The sequence below is a fragment of the Notamacropus eugenii genome, chromosome 3 (assembly GCF_028372415.1).
Source record: "Notamacropus eugenii isolate mMacEug1 chromosome 3, mMacEug1.pri_v2, whole genome shotgun sequence".
NCBI lineage: Eukaryota > Metazoa > Chordata > Mammalia > Diprotodontia > Macropodidae > Notamacropus > Notamacropus eugenii.
In genome coordinates this window covers 383448228-383476114 of record NC_092874.1, presented here as the reverse complement: position 1 = coordinate 383476114, position 27887 = coordinate 383448228, and the positions used below count along the sequence as shown (strand labels likewise).

Below are 27887 nucleotides of genomic sequence, written 5' to 3'. Positions count from 1 at the left end.
CAGCCACTGTGATGAGCCCTGGGAATTTAAAGAAAGGTGAAAATGGTTCTGCTCTCAAGGAATTTACATTCAAATGGAGAAGTCAACTTGTTAATACTTAAGTATATATTATATTTATATCTATATATATGTATACATATGTATATGCATAGTTTCTATGTCAATATATGCTTAGATACTTATATGTGTATGCATGTGTTCATGTATCTAAGCATAAAGTAGATAGACATTAACTTTGGAGGGGAATGCATTAGCAGAAGCAGGAATCTAGAAAATCCATCTTCAGAAAGTGGTATTTGAACTGAGACTTGAAGGAAACCAGTTATTCCAAAAGACAGAGATAAGGAGGAAGAGTATTATAGGCTTGGGGGACAGTCAGTACTAAGGCATGGAGGCTGGAAATGAAGTTCCACATCTCATTCCTCCTTACAACATCCCTGTAAGGATCATAGTGCCTTTGTTATTGGAGAAGGAAACTGAAGCTCATTCATGGCTTAAGATCACAGGCTTAGCATGTGGAGCTCAAACATGAGCCTGTGTCTTTTTATGAATGCCAAGTCCAGTGCTTTCTCTATTATACTATATTTTAGGAACGGTCAAAGCAGTTGCTATGAGAGTTGTGGCCTAATCATTCTCAGCTTTACACAAGTCAGAGGAAGGCAGTTTTTTTCTCACTTGGTGCCTGTTGACAGGGCTTTACAAATGGTTGGTAAGGGCAGTTAGGGGAAACAAGAGCAAAATTAAAAGGCAATTGTTTTTCTCCTCCCTCCTTCTCCTTTTCCTACTGTCTAGGTTTGTTATTTCTCAGTATGAAACTTCTTATTGTATATGCCACTGTGTTATTAATTCTTCATGACTCCATTTGGCATTTTCTCAACGAAGATACTGGAGTGCTTTGCCATTTCCTCCCACAGCTCTTTTCATAGATGAGGAAATTGAGGCAAACAGGGTGAAATGACTTGCCTAGGGTCACACAACTAGTAAATGCCTGAGGCCAGATTTGAACTCAGGAAGCTTAGGCTTCCTGTCTCCAATAGGTATCTGCTCCGTAGCTAATCCAAACTTCCTCCACTATTGTAAATCAGAAACTCACAGTCTTAGAGTTGCCTGAGTCACCGAAAAGATAAGTAACTTGCTTACAATTTCATAGCTAGCATATGTCAAACGTAGGACTTGAACCCAGGTCTCTTAACTCCAATGCCAGCTGTTTACTCACTATACCAGGCTGTCTCTGGTCCATAAAACAATAAAAGCCTAGAACTTTGTCTACTGACAATTGTTTTTAAATAACTAAGCCAAGTGTAGCTATGAATAATTTCCTTTGAATCATCTACTTTTCTTGATGTCAGTCTGGGCCCATTCTAGTTGGATGTCAGTCAGTCAATAAAGATTTTAAAATTGCCTTCTATGGCTCACCACTGGGGATGAAAAGAAGGGCAAAAGAGAGTGTCTGCCCTCAAGGAATTAATAGCTTAATGGGTGTTACTATAATAAGATTAAAAGAGAAATCTTATTTGCATTTTTGAAAGGCTGTGTGATACAGTGAAAAGACCATTGGATCTGCAGTCTAGAAAGAGCCAGTGTCAATTCCCACCAGTGACTCCAGTAGGGAGTCACTTTTCTCTTTTGATTCTATTTCCTCATCTGTAAAATGTTATAATGTTCAAAACTGATATCCAACAATGATGTAAAACCCAAGGTTTTCGGCAAAAGGCTCGGATGAGATCAAGAATATAACGTGATGTATAAACCTTGAAGCCTATATAAATGTCTACATCATCATCATCGTTAACATGTTCATGTGTCCTTCCTGGCAATAGTTCAGCTCTCCTTCTATCCCCCAGGCAGATGCATGTTGAAAAGTGAGCTAGGCCTTTCTCTTAGGGCATCTCTTTTGAAAAATCTCACTTTTATTGATTTGTTTTAGTCTTTTTTTAAAAATCAACAATTTCCAGATCTATCTTCCTCCCCTTAATAATTGTCGTTGCTATCCCGAATACCTATGAGGGATAGGCCTACATCAAAGACAGGAGACTTTAAGAAAGAGAATTTTAGCCTGAAATCCATAAGTCCATGGATAGGTTAGAGATTCATGAACTTGAACGAGGAAAAAAAGTACATTTTTATTTCAGCATAATTGATTTTCTTTGTAATCCTATGCATTTAATACATTTAAAATGTATTAAGTAAAATATATTGAAATGAAAAAATCCTGTGATTTAATGCATTTAAAATGTATTAATTAAATTGAAAATAATACATTATTCAGAAAAGGGATCCATAGGTTTCTCTGAACATACACACACACACACACACACACACAAATTTTAAAAACTCTGCCCATAATTATTATATTCAAGTCCAAAATATTGAAGCTTAGAATCTTTGTCTACCACTTTCTTACTATCCAGCCTCCTCCTGTATCTCTAAAGAGTTTTTTTTTTCCTGAGAGGAGTAACACAGCTTGTTATCAGTGTCAAAGTGACACTCCTTACTCAGAAAAACTTCACATCAATTTCCTCTAACTCAGTTGGCTCCTGGTTCTATTTATTTAGGATTTTGGTTTAAATGGAAGTTTGGAGTCTGCTCTCACTGTTGTTAAAGGAGAGAAATGGAAGTGGATCCGGGCTGTTATCTCCCCAACATTCACCAGTGGGAAACTGAAAGAGGTAAGTATTATTCAATCTGTTGTCAAAGCTTAGATAGTGATGATCAAGGACTGAAAGAATGTTGGAATCATAGGGATAGACAGTGTTCATGAAGATTGAGGATGACTGTGTCAGATTCCCTTACAGCCTCCCGTCTGCTCACATTCAGGTTTTCATGCTCCTTTCCCTGTTTTTTTTTCCTTTTCCTTCCTGTTGCCAATAATATCAGGCTTCTGATTCTGACATCGTAAGAGTATTATTGATCATAGTCAACATTTACTTTACGTAAACTGGGGTATACTATCTAGCTATCATGAATATGTGTAAATGGGGAAAAAGACTCAAAATTTTTCTAAATTAGCTTATTTAAGCAAAATGGATAGATGGAGTGGTGGTATAGAACTACTTGAAAAATGCAACAGTGGTAACATTGTTGCCCATAATCCCACTCTTCCATTTATTTTTAGTTTAAATTCTATTTTATTTTCAGTTCTGAATTCACACTCTTTCTACACCCTTCCCTAAAGGCAAGAAAAGCAAAATACATTACAAATATGTATAGTTATGCAAAACAAATTTCCACATTTCCCATATCAGAAAGAAAAAAGGAGAGAAAAAAGAGGGAAAGGAATGAAGGGGAAGGGAAGGATGGAGAAGGGAATTTTGTTACATTCAATTTTGTGGTGTGTTTTTTTTAATTTACATTGTTGCAATTACTGTATATGCATATAAATCTATATGTAGATGTGTAAATATAGAAGTTCTGTTTGCTTCACTCTTTATCAATTCAAGTACAACTTTCCATGCTTTTCTGTATTTACCAAACACATCATTTCTTACATCACAGTAATATCCCATTATGGTCATGCCACAATTTGTTTAGTCATTTTCCAATTCATGGGAATTTACTTTCTTTTTTCCAATTCTTTGCTGCCACAAAAAGCGCTGATGCAAATATTTTTGTGTGGAAATTTTCTTCTTATCTATGGTTTCCTTGGGGTATATCTCCAGTAACAGAGCTTCTAAGTCCAAGGGTATGGACATTTTAGTCACTTTAATTGCACAATTGCAAATTGCTATTTATAATGATTGCACTATTTCCCACCTCCATCAACAATGTATTGGTATTTCGATCCTTACAAAATCCCTGCAACATTGACTTGCCATTTTTTGGTAATTTTTACAAATTTACATTAGGTGAGGTGAAAGCTCAAGGTTCTTTGGATTTGCATTTATCTTATTAGTGAAATTGAACACTTTTTCATTCATGTGAATATTTTATAATCCTTCTTTCGAGAATGTTTTGTTCTTGTCCTTTGATCACTTATCTTTTGGGAAGTGACTGCATTCAATAGTTATTTTAAATGAAATTTGTATTTTCATGTTCTCCTAGTGCATTTTGTTGGAAATATACAGAAATGCTGATGGCTGTGGTTATTCTCTCTATTATTTTTTTAAAAGCCCTTGCTTTTTATCCTGATATTATTGGAAAAATCTCTGTTTTATCCTACTAAGTTTAATGATGGTTATTGGTTTTAAATATATATTAATGGAAGATCAATTCATTCCTATGTTTCTAGTGTTTGTAACAGAAATTGATGTGCTTTGTCAAAAGTTTTTTTTTCAACTATTGATATAATCACCTGACATTTTGTTATTCTTATTAATAATTTTATAATTTTCCTAAAATAGAATGAACCTTGAATTCCTGGTGTAAATCCAATCTGATCACGATGTAATATCATTTTCATATGTGCAATAGCCTATTATATTTTACTTAAAAGTTTTGCATTGATATTTGTAACAGATATTCCTTTGTAGTTTTCCTTCTCTGTTTTGTCTTTCCATAGTTTAGGTATCCAGACCTTATATCATAAAATTAATTGGGTAGGGTCTCATCTTTTTTTATTTTTACAAACACTTTACTTGTTGCTGGAATTAATAGTTCTTTGAATGTTTCATAGAAATGAAATATTTTTCATTTTGTATATTGTTCATATGACTTTACTTTCTTTCTTAAAAAGTCAGATTAGCTATTGGTTTATTTGACTGTTGTTTCACAAAAATCAGCTCCCACTTTTATTAATTCATTGTCATTTGTTATTCTTGTTTTCACTTTTAGAATTTCTATTTTTATATTTATTGATATTTTCAATTTCTTTTGGTTTTCTATTCTTTGTTGATAAAAGAATTTAGAGATATAAAGTTCCCCTAAATACTGCTTTTGCAGCATTCCCCCAATTTTTTTGTTGTCTTTATTTTTGTTTCCATTTTATTGCTTTTTATTTATTGTTTTCTTTATTTTTGATGAAATTGACTATTGTGTTTATGTTTTATTCTTTGAACTAACAATTCTTTAGGTTTATAGCATTTTATCTCCAATTAACTTTTTTTATGCTTTAAATAGTATTTTATTTTTTCCCCACAAATACGTGGCAAGAAATTTTTAGCATTCATTTTTACAAGATTTTGAGTTTCAAATTTTTCTTCCTTCCTACCTCCCCTCCTCTCTTCTCAGAATGGTAGGCAGTTTGGTATAGTTTATACATATGCTATCATGTAAAACATATTTTTATATTCATCACAGTTGTGGAAGAAGAGACAGATTAAAAAAAAAACCATGAGAAAGTGATTTAGAGCACTTCTTCATATGCCTATAGATAGCTTTGATTTTTTTCATTTGAAAGTACTTGTTTATATCCCTTAATCATTTATCAGTTGCGGAGTGGCTTGTATTATCACAAATTTGACTAGTTTTCCACATGTTTGAGAAATGAGGCCTTTATCAGAGACTTTTGCTGATTCAGCTTTCCGCTTTCCTTCTAAACCTGGTTTCCTTGGTTTGTTTACTCGAAAGCTTTTCAATTTAATTTGAACATAATTATCTATTCTACATTTTGTAATGCTTTCTTTCTCTTGTTCAGTTATGAATTCTTCCTCTCGCCATAGAACTGACAGACAGACTATTTCTTGCTCTTCTAATTTGATTGCTTTATTGTCTATGGTACCTTCTAGCAAGATGTAGTTTCCTTCCTTATCTCTTTTAATTAGGTGCATTTTTGCTTTTATTTTACCTATCATCAGAATTTCTAGCCCTACGTTTTTTTTCACTTCAGCTAAACCATAATAGATTCTGGACCAGTCCCTTGCCTATATTCTGTGTGTCTCTCTACTTCAAGTGTATTTCTTGTAAGCAATATGTTGTAGCATTCTGGTTTTTGATCCACTACTAATTGTTTCTGTTTTATGGGAGAGTTGATACCATTCACATCACAGTTATGATTACTACCTGTGTATCTCCCTCCATCCTACTCTTCCTCCTGAGTGTCCTCTCCTTTGACCCTTTTCCACCTCACCAGTATTTTGCTTTTGTCTACCACTGCCCCTGATCTGCCCTCCATTGTGTCAGTTCTCTCCTTCCCCCTTATTTACTCTCCACCCCTTTCACTTCTTTGTCACGTAAGATAGATTTCTATATTCAACTGATTGTATGTATGATTCTCTTTTTGAGACAATACTGATGAGAGTAAGGTTCCAGCTATGCTTGTCTCCCACCCTTCCAACTTCCCCTCCATTGTAATATGTCTTTCTTATCTCTTCATGCGAGATAACTTAACTGATTCCACCTCTTCCTTCCTTCTGCACTCATTGTACTCCTCTTTCTCATTTCTTAATTTTTTTAATGTCATTCCCTCAAATTCACCTTATTGCCCATACCTTTAAAGTATAGTCTTTCTATATGTACGGTTATTGAAACAATTTTTAAGAGTTACTAGTAAGGATCATCTTCCCAAATAGGGATGTAAACACCCCTTATGATTTCTTTTCTCTGTTTATGCTTATTTTGGGTTTTGGTCTTTGAGGTCATTTTTTTTATTTAGCTCTGAAGACTTGAAATCCTTTTATTTCCTTGAAGACCATTTTCCCCTTCATGTAATTTGCCATAATTTTGCCAGGTAAGTGATTCTTTGTGATACTCTTAGCTCCTTTACCCTCCAGAATATCATGTTCCATGACCTCTGATCCTTTTGTTTTGTATCTGTCAGGATCTGTGTGATCCTGATTGTGACTCCCCAAGATTGGAATCTTATCTTTCTGGCCACTTGTATTTTTTCCTTGACCCAACAGTTCTGAAATTTGACTATGGCATTTCTTGAGGTTTTTACTTTGGGTTTTCTTTCCTGAAGTGATCTGTCGATTCTTTCAGTGACTATTCTGCCCTCTGGTGCCAAAACATCAGGATAATTTTCCTTGATGATTTCTTGAAAATTGCTGTCCAGGTCCTCCTTTTGATTATGGCTTTCAGGTAGTCCAATGATTCTGATATTGTCTCTAATGGATCTATTTTCTGGGTCAGTTGTTTTTCCCATAAGGTATTTTACATTTTCCTCCATCATTGCATTCTTTTGAATTTGTTTGATTGATTCATGATGTCTCATAGAGTCATTAGCTCCCTTTTGTCCAATTTTAACTTTTAAGGTATTTTTGCCTCAATTAACTTTCGTACTTTCTTTTTCATTCATCCAACTGTATTCTTTAAGAAGTTGTTTTCTTCAATGGATTTTTGTATCTCTTTTTCCATTTGGCCCAGGTGTGAGGAACTTGTGGTCTCGAGGCCAGATGTAGTCCTCTGGGTCCTCAAGTGTGACCCTTTGACTGAATCCAAACTTCACAGAACAATTCCCAAAAGGATTTGGATTCAGTCAAAGGACCACGCTAGAGGGCCTTATAGGGCCACATGTGACCACAAGGGCACAGGTTCCCCTGATTTGGTCAATTTTGCTTTTGTAGCAGTTTTCCAAGCTATTAAATCTTTTTTCACAATTCTCTTGCATCACTCTCATTTCTTTTCCCATTTTTTAAACTTCATTTGATTTTTAAGCTCCTTTTTAAACTCTTTCATGAGTTCTTTCTGGACTAGAGGTCACTTTCCATTTTTCTTTGGGGTTTTGCCCATAGTTGTTTTGTCATTGTTGTCCTCTTCAAAGTTTGTGTCTTGGTCTTCTCTGTCACTATAATAGCTTTATATGGTCCAATTCTTTTTTATCTTCTGATTTTTTTGCTCATTTGCGGGCCTTTTCCCTTTCTTTTAAATTTGACCTCTGCTTCCATGGTGGAAGGGGTCCTGCCCCAGTCATCTTGTGCAGGTGGCTGCAGGCCCCAGCTGTTTACCTGGTGCTGCACTGATGTTGTCCTGAGGTCCACAGGGGACTCTTATTCCTGGTACTATGTTGAGGCATTGGCTGGCACTTCTAGAGGCTGTAGGGATCTGGAAGCTTACCTGGTGCTGATCTGGGGTTCTAGTGGTGGTATCTTACGTGTGCTGAGGCCAATGGGATATTTCTTCATTTCCCTGGGGCTATACTGAAGCACAAGGAGGTCTGTTGTCTCTCCCCTCCTGCCCCCCGCCCTTAGGATGCTTCTTTGCCCTGTACTGTGCTGAAGCATGTGGTGGTTCTTGGAGCTGGAGTCTGCCAGTTTCTCTGGCTATGTTAAAACATGTGGGGGGTGCTGGTATTGATGTTTGCCTGCTTTGTCACACTGTGACTCAGGATCACCTGCTGGTTTGTTGAGATGAACACTTCCTATCCTGGAATGTACTCCCTTTTTACCTAAGATTGATTTTTCTTGCCCAACCTCCAAATCTCCTGGGCTAAAAGACCACTCTATTCTGCCTTTCTGCTGGTGCTACTGCTCCAGTATTTGTTTTGGGGAGCTATTTTATGGTTGTTTGGAGGTGAATATGGGACAGCTACAACAATTTACTGCTTACTCCACTGTCTTGGCTATCAGAAGATCTAATGAACTTTTAAGTCTTTCTTAAGTGTCTCTTTGTTGAAAATAATTTTTATTGTATTTGATCAGCAAATGATGTATTTATCACTTCTTTTTTGCCTTTGTTCATCAATCTCCCTTCACACTTCCTCCCCACCAGTATCTGGTTATTTTTGTAAAGATGCCATGTAATCATCAAGATATATGTATAACTTTTTCTTATCCATTCAGTAATCACCACAATTTATCTAGAAGTCCTTAACTTCTCCATAGTCTATTCTTTTTGTTAGATTTGCTTGGTTTTAAAAGGGAGCACACTGAAGTTTCTCTTTATTGTAGTTTTACTTCCTATTTCTCCCAATAACTAGTTTCATTTCACCATTCAGTTTCTCTGTGTGTGTATGCCTGCATGCATGCATGCACAAACATAAATATATGCACACACATACAGCTACATACATACAAACATGTTTGGTTTTGTGTGTATACACACACAAATATGCATACGCATATACATATCTTGATATGCACACACATGCACATGCGTGTATACATACATACATACATATATATATATATTTATATATATATTGAGTACTCAGGTCTTCAAGGATTTCAGGGTCAGTTGAGATCTGGGAATCACAACCTTTTAGCGGGTCCCAAGTAGTATTAACTAGGAAAGATTCTCTCATCACTACTCTTCTAGACTTACTTTGATAGTTTTCTGAATCTGTTTTAGGTGTGGGAAAAATAACTGTGAGCTTGCTCATGGTTTTAGCTACAGGAGACAGTTGCAGTCTCAGCAGGGAAGTAGACTTAGACATTTTGTAGTGATTTTTAAGAAAAAGGGCCCAAAGAAAGATGTTGTTTGGGGTGAACTTTAAGGCCAGTTAATGAAAACACCTTCTTCCTCTTTCAATTAAAAATAATTTCCTTTCTCTTTAATATGGGGAATTAGGATTCTAGGCTATATGGACTGAAGTATTTAGCAAAACCAGAAATGTGTATCCCTTTGGACATTCTAGAAATTATTGATTTGGGGATGTATTTCAGATGTTTCACCTTGTCAAACACCATGTAGATGTTCTGATACAAAACATGAAGAACAGAATGACCAAAGATGAGTCTCTGAATATGAAGGAGTAAGTATGACCATCCAGCATTTGCAGGGAAAAACAATTGCTTTTGGAAGATTGGGGAATGCTTGATTAGAGAATTCAGAATGGAAATCCTTTTTGCTGAATAAAACAGAGTTCAAGGTAATCTGGGCCTAGACCTTGAGTGATATTTTCAGAGTCCTGAAAAACAGGGTTCAAGTCTTGCCTCTGATGCTTACTGGTTAGTTAAGTTAAGTGACTTCAAATATTCCAAGAAAACTAATTGACAATCTGTTATTAGTAGAGGGAGTTTCTCATTTGAAATCCCTCTACCAATGAAGTCATAAGTCTAATTGAGAGAGAGAGAGACAGTAAGAGACAGACAGAGAGAGAGAGAGACAGAGAGAGAGACAGAGAGACAGAGACAGAGACAGAGACAGAGACGTGGAAACAGACATTTGTCTTTTCCTAGACATGCAGATTACTCCAAGTCTATAGGCCCAGAAACAACATGAAGTTGCAATGGATACAAAAAGAGGGAGATTTTTGCTTTGAGATATAATGACCTCATTGACCTCAACTATAAAGAAGGTAGTATGTCATAAAGGATAGAAAGCTGGCTGAAGTATTAAGAAGACAAGTTCAACTCTTGCCCCTTATATATACTTTCTCTGTGACACTGGGCACCTTAATTAAACTGCCAGTGTCCCAGGCAAGTTTTAGAAGAGTTGCTATTTTGCTTTGGAAGAAAAAGTTTAATTAGCCCCAAATAAAAGAACTGTGCCAAAAGTTTTTAATAGATGTTCAGCTGTAAAGGAAGTCTCATCTAGTTAGCAGGAATTTTTTCTACAAAATCCCTGATGACTTCTCCATGTAGTCCACTTCATGATCTGTACCAATTATGGTGAGACTTCATCTTTCAGTTGTGTTAGGAAATTTCCTCTTTAATGTCCCCTATCTCACTCTGCACCCAATAATTGTAGAATTGTGCTTTTCAATTTAAGTTCTACTTAAGGACCCTCATTCTTATAGCTTAAGGCTTTGATCCATGTTATAATACAAATCTATTTGGAAGAAGCAACTAACTTTTTAACAGTTATTTTTCAGAGTAGTTCCCAGAGCAAGTTTTGCTTTGGAGAAAAGAGGCTGTGGGTGACTGAGCAGAAGAAAGGCTGAGAGTGATATAGAACTGAAGCTAAGGGTGTTGTGTTGCAGTGGAATGAGTGCTGAATTTGAAGTCCAAAGTCCTGAGTTCAAATTCAGGTCTGGTATTAACTACCTATATGACCTTGGACAAATTACCTAATGACTCTGTCCTTCAGTTTCCTCATCTGATAAGTGATTGGGCTTGGACTAAATAAACTTCTTTTCCTTTCTGCTCTTTTAAGTTCAAATATTGGCTCTGCCCATTTATTAGCTTGGCAAGACCTCACTCTTTGTTCCTAAAATTAAGTGGTTGGACTAGGTCAGGAATTCTTAACCCTTAAGAGGATTGAGGTAAAATTTCAAGGGGCCCATGACCATGGATGTAAACTGATTATGTTTTTATTTTCACTAAAGTCCAAGTGAAATATAGTATTATATAAAATGAGCATTATGAATGATGGCAAAAAGCATTATTCTGAATATGCATCCAGACTACCAAAAAGGTTCCTGACACACAAAAGGTTAAGAACTCCTGGTTCCTAAAATCTCTTGGAGCTCTATCTAAATCTTTGAACCCATGGAATGGCCAGTCTTATCATTAGATCCACAAGCAAGATTTGTTTGTTTGACTCTGAGTAAGACATTCCATTGATAAAAACCTCAGTTTTATCTTCTGTGATGTGCTGGTAACGATTCTTTACCTCACATGATTGTTCTAAGAAAATTCTCTTCAACCATCATTGTAAACTTGCAGGTGTGATATAAACGTTGGCTATTCTTTTTCTGTGTGAAAATGTTATTCTAATGGTAAAGCATTGGGCAAGCATAAGTTGGTGATGTTACTGTCATGGGAGCTCCTCCTGCCTCCTCCATGATAATTTGTGACTTAGTAAATGAGTCATAGAGAGTTACAATGGACAGACATGTACAGCTCAAGTAACTTACAGAGTTTCTGAGGTAAAATTTGAACCCAGGTCTTTGGATTTCTAAGCCCAGCATTCTATCTATGGCATCAAGGTTGTCTCTGACCTTAAAATCAGTAGCAGAAAAAATATATATCCTTGCAAAGATTTCTCCAGTCTTTAGGTTATGGGGCAAAGTGACTGGTTTTGTTTTTATTTTCTTTTGTTTTCTCTCAGAAATGGACACCTCAGATGATTAAGGATACATAGGGCAGACTTTTTATGTTTTTTTTCTCCTAGGTTTAAGACTGAAACATTTTCATCTATGAGCATGTTTGGAGGTTCCAAGCACAGAGTAGTTTCCTCAAGTGACTCTACATAATTCCAGTCTCAAAAATCTGTCTCCCTTTATGAAGATTTGTATAAGGGATATATTTTGGCATATTTCAGAGTATTTTTCTTATGGCCCAGCACAGATGACTATCCTAGGCAGTTGGGAACAGAGTACAAAGAGCACTGAGCTTATAGTCACACTAGACATCATTTGAATTTCAATCCTTCATCTGACATGTACTAGTTGGGAGACCTTAGACTAGTCACCTAACCTCTCTAAACCTCACTTTCCTCATCTGTCAAATAGGCATAATAATACCTGTAGTATCTAGAGTTCAGGACTTTTGTATGGGTCAAATGAGATCAGATCTGCCCTTTGCAGTCCTTAAAACAACATATTAATTAATTTTTATTATTCCAAAAGGCTATGTGAATCCAGTTCAACTTTTTTTTTTAATTGAAGAAACATTTACTAAATGTGCTATGCCCGTATTGGAGGAAATGTATGACAAATCAGAAACATCCTGTGGCAACTTAGGGGAGAAAAGATAGAGAAAGAGGAGCATCAGTCAAGGGAGAAAAGAGAATTATTTGGAATGCAAGCATGAGGTTCTATTATTGGAATAAGAAAATATTCCCTGTTCAAGGGCAGAGACAAAATATTTTTCCGATTCTAAAAGAAGTCTGTTTTTGACACAACTGAAGGAATTCTTCTCCAAGGAGCATAACTGGCTGTTACAACAGTTAAGACCATCTGTTTAACTGTCTTTGCATAACTTTTAAACATTTTATTTCCCTTTATGTTCCACTCTTAGGCCACCAAGTCCTTGGAGGATTTCTACATCTTTAGTCATTAAGATGCTGCAAAATAATTGTAGATTCTACTCTTTCTTCCATACACCTATAGTACCTTATATACCCTATCACAGAATTATAAACTCCTAGAATTTCCAACCTGGAAGAATCTTTTTTTGACATAAGGCCACAGAGTTAGAATTGACTTCACATTTTTCATTTTCCAGAGTAAGAAACTGAGGTCCAGAAAGGTGAAATGGCTTATGTAATGATATTCAACTAAACAGTGACAGAACTGGAAGTAGAACCCAAGGTATCTTGATGCCTACTCTCATAGGATCAACATATATATGTGTGGGTATATAGACTTACATATTAATATGTTATATCAATGCAATGTATTAATAATGTCAATTGTTATCTAATATAATAATATGCACATGTATTATTAATACATACACATGCATGTATGTATACATGGTATTCAAGTCATCAATAGTTACACTTATTCAGTATCTCCCATAATCCCTAGCACAAAACTTTGTACTTAAATATATACTGTGAGTGGGTACTTAAGAAAATCTTAAAAAAATCATCTGAGAATCTTGAGTTCCTGCCACTTTTCTTTTTTAATCAAAGATCTTTTTCTCTTTGCAGAGTCTTTGGGGCCTACAGCCTGGATATCATCACCAGCACTTCTTTTGGCCTGGATATCGACTCCATTAACAAGCCCAATGACCCCTTCCTTGTGCGCATCAAGGAGCTGCTCTCTTTCAGCTTTTTAAACCCTCTGCTTATCTTAATATGTATGGGATTGATTCCTCTTCAAAACACCTAAATGAGTGCTCACTCCCAACCTGAGTGTTTTTGTAGCTCCACAATCCTAACTCATCTTGTCAAGAGTTGGAAGGGGCCATAATTCATGCTCCAGTATTCAAATACTAAAAGCCTTTGAAAACATTGTCCCAGGAACAAAGAATCAAATATATTTTTCATGTCATAGAAGAATCCTCAATTTCCTGAGCTAGCTGGGTGTCTCAGTGTCTAGAATGCTGGACCTAGAGTCAGGAAGAACGGATTTTAAATCCTAACTTCGACTAGCTGGGCAAGTCAGTCTGTTACATTAGTACAATAATAGCCCCCTTACCTCACAAGGATGGTGTAAGAATCATATGAGATCATATATGCAAAGTGCTTTGCAGATCATCAAACACTGTACACATGCTAGCTCTCATTATTTCTATAGAGTTGTCTTTTGGCAGAGCATTTGGACTGACAAATTGGGAATTTAATCCAATATAATAGGCATTTGTTGAAGGTCTGCTGAGCAAGACACTGTGGGAGGTGCTGTGCATATATGGACAAAGCTAGGCCAAACAATGAAGTCTCTACCTTCAGGGAACTTACATCTCACCAATGATTGTTTTCATTCAATCATTTTAGTTGTGTGTGACTCTGACCCTATTTGTGATTTTCTTTGAAAGGATACTTGTATTGGTTTGCTATTTCCTTCTCCTGCTCATTTTCAAGATGAGGAAACTGAGGCAGGCAGGGTTAAGTGATTTGCCCTGGAACATATAGCTAATAAGTGTCTGAAGTCAGATTTGAACTCAGATCTTCCTGACGCTAGGGCCAGCTCTCTGTTTACTGAATAAGTAGCTGCCTTTCACAAGGGGATACAACACATAAATTTTGGATACTTTCTGTACACATTTTCCATTTATATCTCTATGTATAGGTTGCTTTCCAATAATAGATATAAACTTTTTGAAGGTAACTACAGTTTTATTTTTGTCTTTTATAGAGTTTTGTATATTGCAGGCAATATGTAGCTTGTTAAAGGAATGAGTGTGCATCATGAGAAGGAAGGGAGACCACTCGCACACATAGCGTGGAACCCGAACAGGCTTTGCACAGGAGATGGAACATAAACTGAGCCCTCAAGGAAGCTGAGGGGTTTCAGAAACTGAGTTGAGGAGGAAGGGAACTCTGGGAACCAAGGGACATAGGGGCATGGAGGTAGGAGATGGAGTGCCAAATTCAGGAAATGGATTGAAAGCCAGATTGATTTGACTAGAATGTAGGATCCATAAACCATCCAAAACCAGGGTCATGGTTTTTGCCACCATCATTCCCATTTAGAAGAGGTATCACCACATAGAGAATGAAATAATTCTGTGGGAGACAGACTCATTAGAAAAATCATCTTTCATATACTTTGATCTAGAGCTAGAAATTATAATTTTAGAAATGTGAAATGCGTCAAAGGAGGGGAAATGATTTACCTAAGGATACAATAGAGGAAAAGTCAGGATTTTCTGATTCCAAATTCAGTGCTCACAATGATGATTCACTTAAATTTTGTTCTTGTTAGACTCATTTTCCAAGCTTAAAGAATATTTCCCTTCTGGCCTTTGGCTCTCCAAGGACTCTTTTCCTTTTCTCTATGGGTATGGTTAGATCTCTCCTAGCCTAAAAGCTTGAGACCCTCAGGCATGCTTCCATCGTTTTTCCTTGCTAAACTCTAAGCTGACATTCACTTTCTCATCATACACTTGTTTAGCAGCACATTACAAAGAGACTTCACTGGGATTCTTCTCCATCAGGATCTCCCTTTGAATTCTTGAGAACTCAGCACTTCTCACAGACACTGCTATACTTTACTTAGAGCTGTAGTGATTTCTGTAAATCTGACATCCCCTCTACTCACTTTAAAGTTGTTCAGTGCGTTTCAATTCACATATCAAGCACCTATAGTATACGGCTTTCTCCTAGACTCTGAGAGACATTTGAAGTGTCTGTGAGTTACTGGCCCTGCCTTCATGTAACTTACCATCTAGATGGGACATAAGATACACATACAATATAACACAACAAGGACTTTAACAAGATGAAAACAAAGTAGTATGTATGATCTGAAGGGAACAATTCTTATTGCTTGCGATAAAAAGACTTCCTGAGGGAAGTAATATTTGAATTGGACTTTAGTGGATGGATACGAATTTAACTAGGGAAGGAAAAAGGCATAATGTTACAGGCAGAGCCAGGGCAACTTGGAAAATTACATAAAGGAGGAACAGCACACATTGTATTCAGGAGACAGAAAGCAGTGAAGTTTACCAGTAAGTTGAGTTTTTAAGGGGAGGTGTATAAAAATAAGAGCTGTGTAGGTAAGATGGTGCCAGATTATGGAGGGCATTACATGGCAGAGATGTTGAAATACTACTCTGTAAGCTGTAGGGTTTGAGCTAAGGAATGACCACAAATACAAGGAAAATTTCCTTAGCTGCAGTGGGAACAATGAATTAGAAGATGGGCAGGTAGAATGAAGATGGAAATATTTATTAGGAAGTTATTGCAATAGTCATGTCTTATTCTTCTTTGTACTCCTATAAACTAGAAATTTTTAATCTGGGGTCCACAAATTTTGTTATCGTTTAGTTGATCAGGCATGTCCAATGTGACCTCATGGAACAACTGTCCATGAGGTCTTCTTGGCAAAGATATTGGAATGGTTTGTCATTTCCTTCTCCAGGAGATTCAGTGGATTTTTTTTCAGGCAATCTGGGCCTGAGTGACTTGCTCAGGGTAACATAGCTAGAAAGTGTCTAAGGTTGGATTTGAACTCAGATCTTTTTTGACTCCACTCCCAGTGCTCTCTGTTCACTGAGTCACCACCTGCTTCATGAACTTAGTTTTAAAAACAAGACAAAACAAACTTTTTGCTAACTACATTTCAATGTAGCTGGTTGCCTTTATATTTTATTTTTTTGCATTTAAAAATGTTATTCTGAGAAAGGCCTATAAGCTTCACCAGATTGTCCAAGGGGTCCAGGACAAAATGTTACCTTTACTCTAGATACTTAACGCAAAGTTTTGCACAACAAATGTTATTTCCGTTGAATTTTATCTCATGAAATGTCAGTCCATTAAAAAATTTTGTTGAATTAGAAGTTATTAATATACATACAGATCATTGACCTAATTCAAAGGATTCTAGAATCACAACTGAAAGAGACCTCAAAGACTTTCTAGTTCAGCCCCCTTACTTTACAGACGAACAACCTGAAACACAAAGAGAGGAAATGACTTGTCCAAGGTGACATAGAGTGAAAGTGTCAGAATCAGGATTAGAACCCAGGTCCAGAACCAATGTTCTTCTATATCATAATCCTATAGTATTAAATGATGGATTGCAATTAGGATCAATATCAGTTTAATGATCTCCCTAGTGTTTTCTCCCACTTCTCCTACTCAATGTCTTGTCTCATCATTGTCACTAGAAAGGCTCTCTGCAAAGCTTCCTTCTCCTTTTTTTTTTAATACTATACTGATTGGTTTCTTTTGCCTTTTTCTCTAGTGATATTTCCTTCTCTTGTACCCATATTGGAGAAAAAGAATGTGACTCTTCTATCTAGAGAAATTGTGAACTTTCTTGTGGATGCAATGTGACATATCATGGTAGATCGGCAAAGGAGCAATAGAAGGGTAGGTCTAACCCTTGAGTATAATATGCGTCAGCCTTGCTGAAAATTGGGCCTGAGTACACATCCTTGTCTAAAAATGCATTTTGTTTATTTTCATAGGATCCTAAGTTTAGAGTTAGAAGGAAACTAAGAATTTATCTAATTGAATTATCTTATTTTGCAGCTGTGGAAAGAGAGCACCAAGAATTTAAAATGATTTGCCCAGGGTGGTAGAGCCATTGAATAAATGCATTTCATATCTGGTATTCGGGGCAGCATCACCATGCCTGCTCAGGTAATGGAGGTGAAAAGAAATGAGGAGGAATATTCAGGTTGGGTGATCTTAGAATGTAAAAGACAGTGGAATGTTCAGGTATGACTGAGAATCAAGAGACCTGGGTTCTTGCCTGCATCCTACCAATAACTAACTACCTATGTGACCTTGGAGAAGTTACTTGTCTCCTCTGGAGCTTTGATTGTGTGTGGTGTGGTGTGTGTGTGTGTGTGTGTGTGTGTGTGTGTGTGTGTGAGAGAGAGAGAGAGAGAGAGAGAGAGAGAGAGAGAGAGAGAGAGAGAGAGAGAGAGAGAGAGGAAGACAGACACAGACAGAGAAAATCTTCATTAAGCTCGGTTGTCAATCAAACCTAATGCTCTCCTATTTTACTAGTCATAGCATAAATCAGAGGTCAGAGAAGAGCCTGAAAGGTCTTTAAATTATTAGTCCTGAAAGTTTTTTGGAGTTCCATCCAGACCCTGCTACCAATCTCAGCCATGTCTTCTTCATAATCACAGTCAGTTCAATATCTGGGGTGCTCTACACATCTCAAGGTTTTGCATGAGTTAAGATGGAGAAAATTCCCTTACGAAAGTATGCCATGCTGGGGGAGAAGTAAGAAAAATACCTCCCTCACATCTTGTTACTGGCTTCCAAATTAATTTCTTTAGAGATTCATTCTTTAACTTAGAGTTTTGTGGTATTAATTAAAATTTTTTTCAATTAGTGAGCATTCCATTTTTGCCCACTTTTTCTCCCCACTGGAAAAAGAAAACCCTTGTAACAAACATGCATGGTTAAGAAAACAAATCCCCTTATTGGCCATGTCCAAAACCACATCTCTTTAAATACATGGAATCATGGTTGATTATTTATTGATCATGGATTTTAAATCTTTGAAAATTTTTCATTTTTGCAGTGGTTGTTATTTTAGTAGAAACACTTATACATAGTAGACATTCTTCTGGTTTTTCTCACTTCACTCTGCGTCAATTCACATGAATCAAACTGTAACACATTGAAGACCCCAAGTGAAATATTTAAGATAATATTTCTAAATTTCAGCACAATCCCTTGGCACATAGTAGACACTTAAGAAGTCTTTGTTCTTTTAAGCTTTCTCCCCACTTTCCTTTTGACTGTGAACTAGGGGGCTATCCAAGGTCCTCCTGTTGGCTGCATTTCTCTCACCTTTTGAATTGCTTTCTCCTGAAAACTCTGGTTGAAATTGAAATTTCTACCAAGGGTGTTAAGTTTCCTTTTTGCTGGCTACAAATTATAAGCATGATTCTAATCTTCATATCTTATAACTTGGCTACACATTCCTTCAAAGAGTGATCAACTGTTAACACTGTAACATGAATTAGTTTGTTAGATCTTTTCTGTCATGAAAGTAGGTATGTTTTATAAAGATGTATAGTAGAGAGTGGAAGGCATGTGGAAGGCTTGGAGAGGATGTAGAGAGATGGGAACTGAGAAACAAGTCTTCCTCATGCCATGGTTTTGCCTTGAGTCATCTCTGTGTTGTTAAGTGCTATTACGGTACAGATGGAGAGATGACTGCACCAGAGAAAATATAAATGTAAAGTTGGGGGGAGGACTGGTCAAGGAGACGATCTTCTCCTTGTCAAGATTTAGTGAATCCTCAGATATATCACATATTGGAAATGTCTAAGAATCATAAACCTTTTCTTCTATCAGTCTTTTCAATATAAAAATTTTATAATCGGGCCACAGAAAAGGATGGAGGTTATAGAAAGAATGATCCTGCTTATATGATTACAATCATGTAAACCAGATTTTCACTATTTTGAAACTTTCTCTTCTCCCAGGATCGGGTGGATTTCCTGCAATTAATGATTGATTCCCAGGCCATGGAATAACCCTGGTTCTAAGGAGATGAGTAACTCTCCAAAGGGTAATGTCATGATAAGAGTTTGTGAATATGAACTAAAATTTAAGCTCAGTGTTTCTATTAGTAGTCCTTTATAGACGTCATGATGTCCAAGTAAATAGTACTGATGGAAAATTAAAGGCTAAAATAATATTTTCTAAAGAATATTGACTTTAGGTTGGAGATCTAAATTCTCGTTTTGTATTTGTTAATAGCTGTGTGGCTTTAGGCAAACTAAAATATTCTGACCCTCAATCTATTCCTCTATAATTGAGGATATTGGCCCCATGTAACTTCAGAATTCTATGATTCTGTTTATGATTATGTTTTGTTTTGATCCCATTGTAAAAATCCTCACCAGGTCATTGTTGAGCTCAGCTCAATGACTTCATAAAACTTCCATCAGCAACCAATAGGATTCAGCTTCCAATTCAGATGTCAGATAGACATTTTACAAGTTCTAGGGAGAAACAATAAATTTAACCACATTTTGCTTTGATCAGTGAATGACCAAAGCTGCCCCCATGCAAGACCCAGAGTCAAATATTTCAATTTGGCTCTGAATTTGGGTACTATGCATAGTTCTGACCATTGACTACTTTTATCTCACACATATAACTTGGTTCTCTCCTTAAAGCTCCGACTGAAATGGAGATTTTGGCTCAAGCAGTTACCTTTCTTCTTGGTGGCTATGAAACTACAAGCACAACCCTCACCTTCATTGCCTACAACTTGGCCACCCATCCTGAAATCCAGAAGAAACTCCTTGAGGAGATAGACAGTACTCTACCCAACAAGGTGAGAAAGGACAAGTAATGTCTATTTACTCAGTTTAATCAATTAGCTCAATTCAACAAATATCTAGTATGCAATAAGGGTTTATTGTTGTTTATTTACCCAGAATGGAAAAAAAAACCTCTCTCACTCTTTCAGTGTCTGTCTGTCTCTCTCTGTCCTCTTAAATACAATAGGAGGCAAAGGTCAAAGCATAGGAATGCACAGGCATTTATTCTCCCTCACCCTCTTGACTTCAAGGTGAGTAATCTGACAGATTCTCCCAAAGTTAATCATTCTTATTAAGCCTTCAAACCAAACTCAGTCTAAAAGGGGAAGGATGAAGACTGAAACTCTCATTTCAATGGTGCACTGCTAGTGAATAGAGGTCCTAGGGAGAAACTTCCTCTGCTCACATAGGTCAGTACTATCTCTACAAATCATAGTCATAGAGAGCTGCCTAAAGCTCTGAGAGCTTAAATCAATTACCCAGGGTCTGACAACCAGTGTGTGCTAGGGTGGAGACTTGAACTCTGGTTTTTGTAGCCTCAAAATCTATGGCCACTCTACAGCTACTTTCACATGATGCCTCTCAAGCCTAAGTGTGCTGCTTAACATAGGATTTACTAAGCCTAGAAATGAATAATATATCTTTATCCTATCAGCTGACAAAAGAAATAACTCCATCCAATAAACATTTAGTAACAAAGGAATGTTTATTGAAGACCAATATGAACTAGGACTGATGAGAGAAACAAGGAATTACACAGTTCAAGACTAATGCTAATCAAGGATTAATTGACATTACACAGACTACAGAAGATATGAACTCAGAAAAGGTGGAGGATGGTTTGGCATGTGCTGGAAATAAAGCATACTCATTCCTGGGAAAAGACAAAAAAACAAACAAAGACATAAAAACACACAAAATAAGACTAAAACATGTTTCCCAAAATTTCTGTAAGAGAGACAGAGGAATCAGTCAAAAGTTCTATTGTTCTCTGAATGATAACCATTCAATACAATATTATCTGCCACAACAAACGTGTAGTACTAGAGTAGTCTATCTAACCCAAAGCAGCCAAACCTTACAGATTAAGACCAAATGGTCCAACATCAATCTGAGTACATATTTTCCAAAAAGTATTAGCTGTATTTCTTTGCAATGTATACATTAATAGCTAATAAGCTAGCTGTGTTGTTCAGTGAAGTCCTCGTAGGGAATATTTAATAATCAGATAATGATTCATAATAACACAGCAATTGTAAGTAAATTAGTGCTTCTAAATTACTTGAAAATAGTTTATTCTCTCCAGCCATTTCAAACATTTTCTTTGTAAATTCTCTACACCATTCATTTGCTTGGCAACTCATTCCTTCATAGAAAGTATGCTGGTAAGCTCTGTCTTTACTCTTTGTCCAAAATATCACGACCTCCAAATTAGCTGTACCTGAACTGATGGCATTTTGAGATACACTTGCTCAAACATAACAAGATGTGGCAAAAAAACATTTCCTCAAAAGTGACAGAATAGATAATTTCAAAATTTCATCATCTCTCTAGCCACAGATATACTCAGTGTTTATCTTTTGCCTAAAGGAAAGAGCAAGAATGAATGGATGGTCAATGAATCAATAGGAGAATTATGAATGAATATATGCATGAATGAAAGTCTTATTGGATCCAACTACCATATGCATGATGTGCTATTACAGTTGCGTTAAGGTTGGAAACAATATCTATTCTACCAGTGACAAGATAGTACTATGCCACTCATTTAGGAATGGTAATTCACTATTAATTCCTTATGGACTTGAACTATATTTTCAGAGACTTCATATCTCCCAAGCAGGAGCCCCAGGCCCAAGCCTATTGTTGATTCCTGCTTCTGAAATAGCTAGTTGCCATTTATGTAGCACTTTAAAGTTGCAAAATGCCTTACAAACAGTATGTCATTTCCTCCTCATGACAATGGGGAAAGGTTGATGTAATTTTCATCTTCACTTTTCAAATGAAGAAACAGGGGCATGTAGAGGTTTAGTGCTCTGCTCATAAGTGTCTGAGGCTAGATTAAACTCAAATCTTCCCGATTTCAGGTCTAAGACTCTTTTGACTATACCACCTTGCTGCCAAATAAGTCATTATTTATTAAAACAATCAAACTGGAGTATTCTGTTGCTTGCCCATTGTTGTTCCTAGAGCACTGCTTTGCATGTAGTAAACATCTGATAGATATTTGCTGATGATTTTCATTTCTGCAAAAACTGGATTTTCTCCTCAGGCAGCCCCCACCTATGATAACATCGTGCACATGGAGTATCTGGACATGGTGGTGAATGAGACACTCAGATTTTTCCCCCTGGGAGGATGCCTGGAGAGGATCTGTGAGAAAACTGCTGAGATCAATGGGATAATGATTCCCAAGGGGACAGTGGTTATGGTTCCTGTCTATGTTCTGCATCATGCCCCAGAGTACTGGCCAGAACCTGAAGAGTTCCGTCCTGAAAGGTACGTGAAGGGGAGGTGGTGGACTGCTTAACTTTAGAGGGCCACTTGTTGAGACTGTCAGGAAAAGGTAATCAAGATACTTCCATGGGATGTGGATCGTAGACGGTTAGCCCTAGCATCTCTGGTGAGGGATTCTTTATGATGTGGGGTCATAGACTGTGTGTGGAATTTAATTAACTGCACTGAAGAAAACAACAATGGAACTTGCTTTGTGCAGCTGTAACACTGAGGGGTTGCTAGCCAGATATTAAAACCAGAGCCATAGGGACATTGGCTCAGGGCCAGACAAATGAGGAACAAGAAGGATAAAGATGTGTTGAAAATAAAATGTAATTTCCCAGCTGTGGTTATGAGCAAGTCTTATTCTGGCATCACTGTGGGGTCAAAACCTGACAAATGAGACAGGAACCAGTGATGGCATTCTAGATCCTGGCAACAGGGAACTGAGCAAGATTTAGGAGTGCCAGGTGTGGGTTGGAGTAGTAGTATTAAGTGTAACTTCAGTCAGGAACAAACCCTCAAGGTTGGCCAAAGGTCAGCATCTTCCCTGGACAAATTCACACGTTAACAACAGTGAACATGATGATAGTAAGGATGGGGACTGGACCTTTGATTTCACTGGTATAAGTAACTACCTTTATTAATGCAGGAAGGCACCTTCTCTGAAATTTACTATCTTAGAGTATCTAGAATTTTGAGATGTGAAAAGACTTGCTCAGTCATACAACCAGTTCTGAGAAGAGTAACTTATACCTGGGTCTTCTTGAATCTGAGACCATCTCTATATTTGCTATGCCATGTTGATAATAATGACAATAATATTTTTGTTATTATTATTAATTAGCAAAAGATAGAATTGGGGAATGAAACTAGGTGGACTGATTCCCAATCCAGAGCTATTTTTTGACTTGCTTAACAAATCTGCCTGTGTTTCTGTCAAACAGAGGTTTTCACCTAATACATTCATAAGGGACAAATACACATCACAGCCTGTGTGCATAACAAATTCTGAAAGGAATTCTGGCCTCTCCTGAGATAGCTGAATCATGACCCAGCCGTCTCTGCTTAACAGACAAGTCCTTACCTAGAACTAATCTAGATTGGCATTATAACTGGTGAAAATGGCATACCCTGGGTATGTAACTAGGGGAATTGTCCTGCCCCTGAAAAGGGACACAAGGCAGGTGGAACTGTAGGGGGACAACAAGATTTAGAGAAAGAGGTAGTGCCATGAACTGGTGCTAAGAAAGACCTGAAGTACTTTTATATATATGATCATATTTAAAAGGGTGGGGACAAGAGTCTGCTTTCCTATTGCTTGGCAATAATGACTCCATCTCCATTTATACACAGTGGGTCCTTTCCCCTTCCCCTCAAACTCCATGTAGTGCCAATGCCTTCTCTCCTTTAAGATGGCTCTGATGTACATTTCAATTCAAATTTTACCTGTTTTAAATTTTTTTTCACCATTGATAGTCCTGCCTGTAATAACAGAGACTGTCTGCCCAGGAGGGAGAACTGGGTGTTTCCTGCTGTCCTTATCAACAGCATTCTAGGGATCTTCATGCTTATGTGACCCCCAAAACTTCTTATGAATACAGTCCATAGTAGAATGGAAAGAATGTTGGGTTTGGAGTCAGAAGATCTGGATTTGAATCCAAACTCTGTTACTTACTACATGTATGAAATGAAACAAGTCATTTAACTCTGGGGCAGGGGACTCACTTTCATTCACTGTAAAATGAGGTGGTTGGATTAGATGAGCTCTAAGGTCCCTTACAGCTCTGACATACTATGGTCTCCACTCTTAGGCCAGTAGCTTCCCAAATTCAGGAGCAAATCTTCCTACAAATGAAAGACCACATCTCCTAATTTTACACATGCTGCCTTGGGTGAGCATCATTTCCAGACTGGATTCTCAGTAAACTTCCATCTCAGAGAACATGGATCTCAGTATGGTTGGCGAATCCTCTAAATGTGGAGGGGAAGGGAAAAGAGAAAGAGAGGACTATAAAGGAAACATCCATGGAGTTTGGATCCAATTCGAAGACCAAGTAGGTTTATACCTTCTCTTAACCTTTGTCTTCAACTTATTCTTTGGAACCAGGTTTGATCAAGAAGGAAGAAAGTCCATTAACCCATATGTATTCCTTCCTTTTGGAGCTGGTGCTCAGAACTGCACTGGAATGAGGTTTGCTCTGCTGACCATGAAGACTTCCATGGTCACCCTTTTACAGATTTTCACCTTGGAGCCCTGCAAAGAGACCCCGGAGAGAGAAATCTTGAGGGGTTTTAAGCGACGCATGCTTCTTTAGGGACATTTAGTTCCTTCATTTTGTGTATTCAATTCTTCCCTATTTATTGATGACTTTTATATTGAATTCATTGCCAAATGTACCCCACCATCCAGTAAGCATTCCTTTGTAGATAAGATTGACAGTCATGGAAAACAATTCAGCAAAAACCCTGACACATCAATCACATGAATATGTATACAACATATATACATCATGTACACAACAACTATACTTATAGCTTCCTGCCTTCCCAGGGAATGAAAGGAGGTACTTTCTCTTGGTCTTTATAATTACTCACCTTTCAATTGTCTTATTGCTGATTGGTAGGAGATGAGCATCACCCTATTTATCCTTACTTTTTATTCTGACTTGTAGGAGCTGTTAACGGTATTGCTAAATGATTACTAAGAATCCCCCTACTTGAAAAACTTAGATGGGTCCTCACTGCCTACTAAATGGAGGCTAAATTCCTTGGCCTGACCTTCAAAACCCCCAATCTGGCATCATTCTGTCTTTCCAGACTTACTCTCACTACTCCTCTAAGCTGCAGTCAAATGTGATTAATAGACATTCCTGAACCCCCTCCTGTGTTTCCCCACCTCTGTGTCTTTGCTTATGCCATGCTTTTTACCTGGATTTCCCTTCTCCTGGCTGCTGTCCCTGAGACCTCATCTGTTGAAATGGCACCAATATTCTAAGACTTCTTAATCAGTTACCTCCTTCATGAAGCCTTCCCTGATGTCCAGATGCTACCCCCTCCCCCACACGTATTTTATTTGTCTTGCTTTCATAGCAAATGTTCTCTTAAAGCAATGTTTTTGCACTTATCCTGTTCACTAGATGATAAGTTCTTGATAAAGAGGAGTAATCATCATCTCTGGATTCCCAGTAAGTGTCCAGAACTGTGCCATATACATAATAGGCACTCAGCTGAATAAATAAATATTTGTCAGATTGAATTGAATAGAAATTTATAACAAGAGAGGACCTATAAAACTATAGTCATAGATTGTTCACCAAAAACCTTCTCTTCTTTCTTCAGAGTCCACTAACTGGGCTCTGTTGACTAGGGAGAATAGTATTCAAGTCATAGAGGGGTTAAGAACATAGGTATAAAACAGAAAATCCATGTAACTCACTATGCTCTTTTTGAATTCCAGATGAGAATGCACTTGAGAAATATTTAGGAAAATGAATTATATATATATATGTATGTGTATATATATGTACATATACATATATGTGTATGTATGTATACATAACCCAGATTAAAATGTACTTGTGACATATTTAGCAAAATAAATAAAAATAATAAAGTGTAGAATACATTATACCTTGAAACTAAGTCAATATGTAGCCACCAGGTATCTTTGTGTATGATTTAGTGGTCCTCAGTTTCTATTCTGAATTTGAACAAACTGGTTTAGAGAAAGAGGGAACCATAGACAAGGATGTCATGAGACTCAAATGAAAGGATGTTTGTATAGCATTTTGGAAACCTTGAAATGCTCTGTAAATGTCAGTTGGAATTATCATTATTATATGTGCAATATGTAATAGATAATAAATGTGATTGCCATAATAATTGCTAACATTATTGTAATTGGCCTATAGTCACCAGGTCTTCAACCTGGTGATGACTTCATTCTCTGAGTGCTCTACCGCACACTGCTGATTCACTTCAATATAAATATAGCAGTGTGTTCTGGTAAAAGTTTAATAACTGGGTGGGCATGGAAGGCAGCATGTATTTAAGTTTAATCTGCATTATTGACACATTTTTAAGTCTAGACCATCACCAAAAAAAGAAACCAAGTCCAGATTGATAGCAATTGCTGATTTCTGAGGTATAAGTTCCACACTGAAAATTTCACAATCATCAGAGCCAGTGAGAGCTGACACTACATGTCTCCACCCAGGCTTATTACACATGTACTATTTCTGATTTTGGGGATGCACAAATTCTTCAGCTCTATTTCCTAATATCCCTAGATTCTTTCCAGGTTTATCACAACTACTATTCCTACTCGAAGGCATTCCTAACCCCCCTCCTTAAGTTATTTTGTCCTCCTCACCAATGAAATCACCTTATATTTTCTTTCTGTGTGTCCATAAACACATGCATATGTGTATATATACACATACATGTACACATATATGTATATATGTGTATGTACATTTCTCTCCACATATATCTATTATATGTATCTATGTGTATGTATATACGAATATATGTGTATGTATATATGAATATATGTGTATGTATAGAAATATATGTATACATATATGTGCATGCGTGTATATATGAACATGTATAGAATGTAAACTTCTTGCGGACAGGGATTGTTAAGTTTTGGTCTGTGCATTCCCTATCTCCTAGCATATCCTAGCATCCCTAGTACCTTGCATATAGTTGGTAAGCACTTAATAAATTGTTTTTGAATGAATCAAGCAATCCAACATATTCCATTTGTTTTCCTCTACATATTCCCCTGGAATTAGACACAAAGGGATTTATGAAGCCCATAAAGCCAGTCATTCTGAATCTTGTGCCCAGAACAACCTTAGATGCTGACAAGTAGAAATCAAAGAGCTGATGGCACAAAAAGAAGACCCTTCACTCTACTTCACCTTCTCATCACACCCCCAACCTGTTTCAAAAATAAAGAAAAAGAATAAAAATTGGAAAATTCCTAGAAAAATGCATATGAAATATATTGTTAGAGAGGCCATGTGATATATGTATAGAATGCTGTGTTCAAATTCTGACTTTCAAACTTACCAGCTATGTGATCACATGCAATTCACAGCTTCTCAAAGACTCAGTTTTCTCACTGTAAAATGGGAATAATAATGCCTGTAGAACACACTTCACAAGGTTTTTAAGAAGTTCAAAGGTGGCAACGTATAGATGATTGGTCATTTTTTTTTTCACAGTAGCATTAGAAAACACACAATCATGGCAGGGTGAAGACAG

At 37.0% G+C, this 27887-nt stretch overlaps 1 pseudogene; it reads left to right on the top strand.

Annotated features, from left to right (window-relative positions):
* The first annotated feature begins 388 nt into the window (after window positions 1-388).
* On the top strand, window positions 389-27520 carry LOC140532228 (cytochrome P450 3A24-like; annotated as a pseudogene).
* Window positions 27521-27887: the final 367 nt, after the last annotated feature.